A 9204-nucleotide genomic window follows, 5' to 3' on the forward strand; every position below is an offset into this window, starting at 1 on the left:
CTGATTTTTGTATATTGATTTTGTATCTTGCAAATTTCTGAATTCATTTATTAGTTCTAACTTTTTTTTGTTGGAGTCTTTAAAGTTTTCTATATATATAATCAGATCATCTGCAAATAGAGACAGTTTTACTTCTTCCTTTCTGATTTGAAAGCCTTTTATCTCTTTTTCTTGCCTAACTGCTCTGGCTAGGACTTTCAATACTATGTTGAATAAAGGTGGAGAGAGCATCCTTACCTTGTTCCTAATCTTAGAAGAAAACTTTCAACATTTCACTGTTAAGTATAATGTTAGCTGTGGGCTTGTCATCTACGGCTTTATTATATTCAGGTACATTCCCTCTGTACCCAGTTTTTTGAGAGTTTTTATCATGAATGGATGTTAAATTTTGTCAAATTCATTTTCTGCATCTATTTAGATGATCATATGATTTTCATCTTTCATTTTGTTAATGTGATGGATCACCTCGATTGATTTACAGATTTGAACCATCCTTGCCTGAATGGAATAAATCTCACTTGATCATGGTGTATGATCCTTTTAATGTATTGTTGAATTTGGGTTGCTGATATTTTGTTGAAGATTTTTATATCTATGTTCATCAGGAATATTGGACTGTAATTGTCTTTTCTTGTAGTGTCCTTGTCTGGTTTTGTTATCAGGGGAATGTTGATTTTGTAAAGTGAATTTGGAAGAAATCAAAAGAGAAATTAAAAAATATCTTGAGACAAAAGAAAATGGAAATACAACATACCAAAACAGAAGGCATGCAGTAAAGCTGTTCTAAGAGGTAAGTTCATAGCAATAAATACCTAGATCAAGAAAAATGAGCTCAAATGAAAACCCTAACTTTACACCTCGAGGAACTAGAAAATGAAGAACAAATAAAGCCCAAGGTTAGTAGAAGAAAGGAAATGACAAAGATCAGAGCAGAAACAAATGAATAGAGACTAAAAAGACAATAGAAAAGATCAAGGAAAACAGGAATTGGCTTTTTGAAAAGATAAACAAAATAGACAAACCTTTAGCTAGACTCATCAAGAAAAAAATTGAGAGTACTCAAATAAATAAAATTAGAAATGTAAGAGGAGACATTACAACTAATACCACACAAATACAAAGATCATGAGAGACTAGTATAAACAATAACATGCCAACAAATTGGACTACCTAGAAGAAATGGATAAATTTCTAGAAACAGACAACCTACCAAGACTGAATCATGAAGAAATAGAACATATGAACAGACCATTTACTAGTAAGGAGATTAAATCACTAATCTAAAACCTCCCAACAAAGAAAAGCCCAGGACTAAATGGTTTCACTAGTGAATTCTACCAAACATTTAAAGAAGAATTAACAACAATTCTTCTGAAACATTGACCTAGATTTTTTCCTGATTCAAGATCAAGGACAGATTCCTCAGCCTCGGGAAAACTTGAGCTTTGGTTTCAGTGACCTCATGGAGCAAAGGAGACATAATTCAGGGCCCTTAACTATACCAGGGAAGGTGCTATTGCTTCCCAATTGATTCAGCTTTTACATTTCATGTCACAAGGATCAGAGTCCCTCTCTGAATAGCCTAGCATACTGCACAGCTATATCACTGTGCACTGCTCCTGAATACAATGGATAGAAAGAACCTGCGTATTTGCTACTATTCTATTCTCTATGAGCTTTGGCAACTGAATACTATTCTAGACCTGATATGTGTACTGCCTTGATATTTGCCTCATTTGATCAACACCCTACTCTGCTCAAAACAAGATAATCCTTTCCCAAAGTCTCCTGGGGGTGAAGAGAAGCATGTGGATGCACTTCTAATTTCACCTCTTACTATAATGCTATAAATCAAGGTAAAGAGATAGATGAATGAAACTGAACTGAGATTCTATAAATAGAGTCACACATATATGTTAATTAATTTTAAACAAAAGAGCGAAGGCATTTCAATGGAGAAATATAGTCTTTCCAAAAAAATAAAGTACTGAAACAATTGGATATACATATGCAGTAAATAAATAAAGCCTCAATTTACACCTCTCCACATAAACAAAAATTAACTCAAAATGGAACACAGACATAAATATGAACCTAAAACTATAAATCATCTAGAAAAACACATAGGTGAAAATCTTCCAGACCTTGGATTAGACAAACGTTTCTTAGCTATGACAACAAAAGCACAATCCACTTAAAAAATGAAATGATTGAATTTCATCAAATTTAAAATCTTCTACTCTTTGAAAGACACCATTAAGAAAATCAAAAGTCAAGCCACAGATGGGCAGAATATACTTGCAAAACATATCTGATAAAGGATTTTATCCAGAATACATAGAAACTCAAAATTCAATAATTAAAAAACAAGCAAACAATTGAAAAATAAGTTAGAGTACATACACAACCAAAGATGCTACATGGATGGTAAGTAAGCACATGTAAAGATGCTGAACATCATTAATCATTAGGGAAAAGCAAATTAAAATCACAAGATACCCCTATACATTTATTAGAATGGCTAAAATGATAAAAGTGCTGAACAACTGGAACTTTCATATACTGTGGATGGTAATGCAAAATGGTATAGCTGAATGGAAGCAGTTTGGCAATTCTTATAAAGTTAATCATATCCTTACATTTTGACCTTGCAATACCAGTCTTAGGTATTTATCCAAGTGAAATGAAATTTATGTTCATGCAAAAACCTATATGTGAAATGTTTACAACCGTTATATTATCAACTGCCAAAACTTATAAACAACCCAAATGTCCTTCAACTAGTGAATAGATAAACAAACCATGGCACCTACATTCAATGGAATATTACTCAGCAGTAAAAAAGGAATGAACTACACCCTACAGCATGGATGGATCACAAATGCATTATGCTACATGAAGGAAGCCAGATTCAAAAAAATTACCTACTATCATTCCAGAAATGGCTAAACTATAGGAACAGAAAACAGATAACAGTTTCCAGGGGCTGGAGCAGAGGGAGGGATTGACTATAAAGTGGCAAAAGGGAATTCTTTGGGGTGTTGGAGCTATTCCATATCTTGATATTAGTGGTGGTAACATGAAAGTATGTGTTTATAAAAACTCACAGAATTGTAAACTAAAGGTGATAAATTTCATAGTATGTTAATTATACCTCAATAAGAATAAAGCCATGAGAATTTTCCAACATGACAATTTGCCACCAAAGGACTCACTAAAGGAAATTCTTAAGAGTGTACATCAGCCAGAAAGAAAGGGCTAACAGAAGAGGGTCTGAGCTGCAAGAAAGACTGAAAATTTAGAAAGTTACATACATATATATATATACACACACACACACACAGGGAGACACATATATGTAAGTAAATCTAAATGATCATTGACTGTGTAATTCAATAATATTTTGGGGGGTTAAAAATATCTAATTAAGACATATACCGACAATAATACAACATTTGATAGGAGGTAATGGAATAATTAACTTTATCCTTTCAGCAGAGAGAAAGGGAGAATGTTTAGATTTTAACAAATATGTATCTCTTAATTTCTATCATAGTTAATAAAACAATAACAGCAAAATATGTGACTTCAAAACTGGTTAAAGAATAAAAATGACAAGAAAAATTACACAATCAATTCAAAAGAAAAAAAAGAATAGAAAAGCAATTCATAGATGCACAGACTTTACTTTTGGCAAAATATAGGATATGACAAACCATTGCTTCCACAGTAACAACTAAACTAAAGAAATGGCAGTATTTTTAGAAAAAAATATTGCATAAACAAAGAAATCTCAAGAAACTCCATTCTAAAGAGAGACAGCTCTTCCTAGATGACTAGAATTTAATAACCACATCCATTACTGGGAATATTTATCTATTATGTAGAGCAGAGAATTGATGTTCCCATAAACTGAGGTACTCTACCAAATTAAGGATTAACTAGCAGACATTTTAAGGACAGTGTGAATTGGTAGGATGACTTGAAATCTGTAGAAACTCAAAATACAAAGCTCGTTCCACCACCCCTCTGATTCTCCTCCAAAGCAATTTTGCTAAGGATGTGATAGCATAGAGGGTTTAGGGCTTGGCTGAAAAGTAGAGACAGGTCTCTAATTCTCATAGTGCCTAGAGGCCAAAGTACTGCTAGAAGAAGGACATTTCAATACACACAGGAGAGATTTCACCCTTAACATATTTGAAACTAAAAATGAACTGAAGTTAACTAAATCTGTCACTAGCATTGACTCAGCTCAACTCCCGACTGGATCATTTTGCTCTGTCCCTCATCCTAGCTGTCTGACAAAAAAAGAAAGACATGTCCTGAGTGAAAATAGTTACTCTCATTTCTATGATTCGCATAAACATAATATTTGGTATATGTTATGAAATATGTATGTCATTAACCATGTGAAAGATGAGGAAAATGCACCCCATGATAAAGAGGAAAGACAAAACAATAGAAACAGACACTTAGATGACTTAGAAGCTATATTAACAGACACAGACTTTAAAATAATTGCTACAAATATATTTTTAAATATAAAGGAAATATATATTACATATATGGAAAGATGAAAAATTTCAGCAAAGAAGTAGAATCTCTAAAAAAACCAGATGGACTTTCTATGACTAAAATATTAAAAATCGGTTACCTGGACTTCTGGTTTCAACTTAGATCTGTAAAAAGACAAGAAATTGTCATTCTCTACTGTATAACAAGAAAACTCTGGAGAAAAACAGAAAATCAACGACTTTTCTTAGATCTATCAGAGAACTGAGGTTGCAGGGCAAATCACCATCCTGTAATTTAGAAAGACAGGAACCTGCAGGGAGACACAGGATGCATTTGCTTACCTGTGTCAGAAGCCACCAAATGCCATAGAAGCTGGTAAGAACATAAACTATAAACTAGGATGAAATGCTGGAGATCAAGAGTAGGCTAACATAAGCATTACAAGCTCCTGAGGGCTGCAGTTATACAGGGGTTCTTAGACTTAGGTGGAGTTTTCCTCTAAGGACTCCACCAGGCTTTCACAGGGAAGAATAGGGAGAAACCAGAGAAAGCTCTCTGGCGATGCTGGTTGAGAAAGAGGAAAAGCAGACACTGTGAATCTGCCCAGACCCTTGTCCCCTGTGAAACAAAAGGCCTAATAGGTAGAGAGGAGGAATGTAACCAGAGGACACTGGTGAAATCCAATTTTGGTTGGAAAGGGAGCATGAAGGTTATAGACTGGAAATTCTGGAAGATATCTGTGGCAGATAGAGAAGAGACTAGGGGGCAGGGGGAAAAGATCTCTATTCCTGGACAAGGGGTATATATTAATAGATATAGAAGTAAATATAGATGTAAATGTGTGTGTTTATACAAATATAATCATTAATGCATCTAGTGAGACAGCCCAGAAGCAGTTACTCTCCAATAACAGTGACAATACACAGTGTCCAGATTTTGGTTTCTAAAAACCATTTCTCCACTAAAAGGGAACAGGACTCCTTGTAAGAAATGGCTAATTCCAGGAATGGGGGAGAGAAACAGGATAAGTTTGGAGTGACTTGCTGAGCCAGAAAGTAAGGAAGTGCTCAAAGAGTAATGGGGAGATGACAAAAAAACACAGAATGTAGTTTCAAAGCACATTCATTAGGCAGGTCTGGGAAATTTAATCAAATCAAAATAAATGACAATTCCATTTCACTATAACCTGTTGAACAAAAAAAGTAATACATGAGTCCATACTGATACAAACAAGTCAAAGAGTACATTGGAAGTTTGATGAGAATCATTGAATAGGATACTTACAAAGCCCGAAGTATATTTCCCCAAAATACTTTATTAATTACAAAGAGGGGGAAATGGTACTTTAGAGCCTGACAAATATTACCTTAATCAAATGATTAAGGTGAATCTCACAAATAATAAAATAAATTAAAATTCTGCGGCACTTATTAGCATTCAATGAGAAGAACTGACATTATTCTTGTGGTATTACTGCCCGTAGTAGATAACCTGAATCCAATGATAATCACCAGGCAAATCCAAATTGAGAGACAGTCTATCAAATAATTGACATGTAATCTCTCCAAAATTGTAAAGATGATGAAAATAAAGTCAAGACTAAACTGTTAGAGATTGAAGGAGATTAAAGAAACGTGGCAACTAAGCACAATACATGAGTCTGGACTGGATCCTTTGTTATAAACAAAATTGAAGTAATTAGCAAAAGTTGAATGAGAACAAAGAATTAGACAGTAGTAGTGAGCGAATATTATTTTTCTGACTTTACATGGTTGTATTGTGTTTTTGTAGGGGAATGTCCCTTGTATAGGAAACACATACTACAGTATTTGGGCATGATAGGGCATCATGTGGGCAATATACTCCAAAATAATTCAAAAAAGTTCATTATGCTCTTATAATTTTTGTAAGCTTTAGATTGCATCAAAATATAATTTAATTTTTTAATTCATTGGCTACATTAAAGGCTGAATACACACAGCAGAAATAAGGACCAGTGAACTCAAAAAGCTTAAATAGAAATTATCCAAAACAAAGCACAAAGAGAAAAAGGAATAAAAAAGAGAACAGAACACCAGAGATCAGTGCAACAATATCAGAGTCTGATATAATTAGAGACCCAGAAGAAAAAGATGAGGGGGAACAAAACAGAAGAAATACCAGAAGAAATAATGACTGAATATTTTCCAAATTGATGCCAATTCAAAGCTTTAAGAAACTCAGCAAATGTGTAACGGGATAAAAAAACACACATTCAAACCACACATATGATCAGTATCAGGCTGCTGATAAAACAAAGATAAACTGAAACAAGAAAAGACCTATTACATTCAGGAAAGCAACAGTGGAAGACAAAAGACAAGATGGTGATATCATGAAAATGCTGGGGGAAAAATGACCAAGCCAAAATTCAATATCCAGGAAAAATTTTATTTGAAAATGAGTAGAAAAACACAATGATGGTAATATGTCAAAGGGACATTGGAATCAAATAAAAGAGCTCCCAGTGGCCAAAGCTGGAACAATTTCAGCAACAAAATAAAGTAGTTTTGGGTTATAATCAAAGTATAAAATAAATCCCCATGAGTCCATATCGATATAAATAAATGATTAAATAAATAGATAAATGGAAGAGAAAAGACAAATCTCCCATACATAAGTATTCTTCCCATACAGAAGATTCCAAATAATTTGGAAGATAGTAGACACTCTGCCCTCAGTAAGGCTGCGCATAACTCCTCACTCTTCCATGTTGTTCTGGGGCTCTCAACCTAACAGACAACTTTGAAGAGGGAGGTTATAAGGATGAACTATAATCCTGATTATTGCAGTTAACCCTGGAGATGTAACTGACACCCTTTCCTCCACTGCTATATTAAATTTATCACAGTCAACTACCCCTTGGAGTACGGTGACTCCTCTTCTTGCCTACTGTTCAAAGGATACAAAAAGTCCAAAGTTCCCTGGGAAGTAACAGTTTGTAGCTAAATGGGATACTTGCTCTTTACTGGTATGTGTTCTCTTTAGGAACCAGTACCTCCAACCCTGAGGAGCCCAGGGCAACAGGGATGGAAAGCAAAGTGGCCCCCAATCACTCTTATCATTGAGAGTGATGGTAAATGGGACCAGTCCTGCTTCCACTCCTTGTTTTCTGGACCCATGTATTGGGACCACAGGATCATATTAGAAGCCTCTGATTCAATTCATGTACTACCTTCGAAAGGATAACATCCCCTTCCTTAAGAGTGTTGCCTTCAAGTGGTCTTTCAGCTGTGTCTTTAACAGGCTTTTCCAGAATTTTATGAGGCTAGCTGCTTCTGGATAGTACGGTAATGTGATATGAACAATGGAACCCTTGGTCATGGGTCCACTGCCATACCTCTTTCACGGTGAAGTGGGTACCCTGGTTGGTTGGTATACTGCATGAGATTAAGTATCTGTGGATTAGGCATTCCATACACCCCAGAAATGGAGCTGGCTGAGGTTTTCTGGGTAGGAAAAGGAAAACCCATACTTGGTATAGGCATTTATCCCTGAGAGGATAAATTGCTGATCTTTCTAGAAGGGAAGGGACCATATAGTCAATTTGTCCCAGGTGACTGGTTCAATCTCTTCAGTTATAGTGCCATATCAGAGATGATCTCTCTTGCCAACAGGTTGACTATTCAGAGGTTGATTGATCTTTGTAAATGGGAATCCATGCTGTTGGATCCCTACATAATCTCCAACTCTTCTACTGTGGCCACTCTGTTCATGTGCCCACATTGCCAGATATAAAGTAACTGATAATGAAAACTAAATTCAACAGACTCAACTGAATTCAACAAACTTCATCATTCTGTCTACTTGGTCATTAAGTATCTTTTCCAAAAGACACATACCTTATTAGAACCATACTCAAAGAAATTAAATTATAAATTAGCTTTAGTTTATAAAATAAATATCATAATTTTAGGAGAGAAATAATTTAAATATACAATAAATTATACTAACCAAAATGCCTTACAGACAGAATTTTATGTTACTCTATATTTTAGGGTATTATAGTTGTGTTGCAAAAAAGTCAATATATATATATATGATGAAATGTTCCATATTCACAGGTTCATTATAGCTACACTCTGGAAAAAGCTATATAGACATCCGCTATACTCACCCAAGATTGGAAGAAATGTTTTCAAATTTATGCCAAAAGTGTATAAGAATTTTTCTTGCTCCGCATTTTGAACTACATTTGGTATTAACAGATATTTTTAACTTTTGCTGACATGATGAATCTGAAATGTAAACTCATTGTGGTTTAAATTTGCATTTCTCTGGGACGTGCCCCATGGCCCAGTGGTTAAGTTTGTGCACTCCACTTCAGCGGCTCAGGGTTTCACCGGTTCAGATCCTGAGTGCAGACATCGCACTGCTCATCAGGCCATGCTGAGGTGGTGTCCCACATAGCACAACCAGAAGGACCTACAACTAGAATATACAAGTATGTACTGGGGGGTTTTGGGGAGAAGAAGAAAAAGATGGAAATAAACAAAGAAGATTGGCAACAGATGTTAGCTCGGCTGCCAATCTTTAAATAAATAAATAAGTAAATAAATTTGCATTTCTCTGAGTAGTAAGATGTAAGGCATTTTTTTCATATTTTATTGGCCATTTATGTGATTTCTTCAGTGACATATCTGTTCAAAA

Source organism: Equus quagga, chromosome 1, assembly GCF_021613505.1.
Source record: "Equus quagga isolate Etosha38 chromosome 1, UCLA_HA_Equagga_1.0, whole genome shotgun sequence".
Classification (NCBI taxonomy): domain Eukaryota; kingdom Metazoa; phylum Chordata; class Mammalia; order Perissodactyla; family Equidae; genus Equus; species Equus quagga.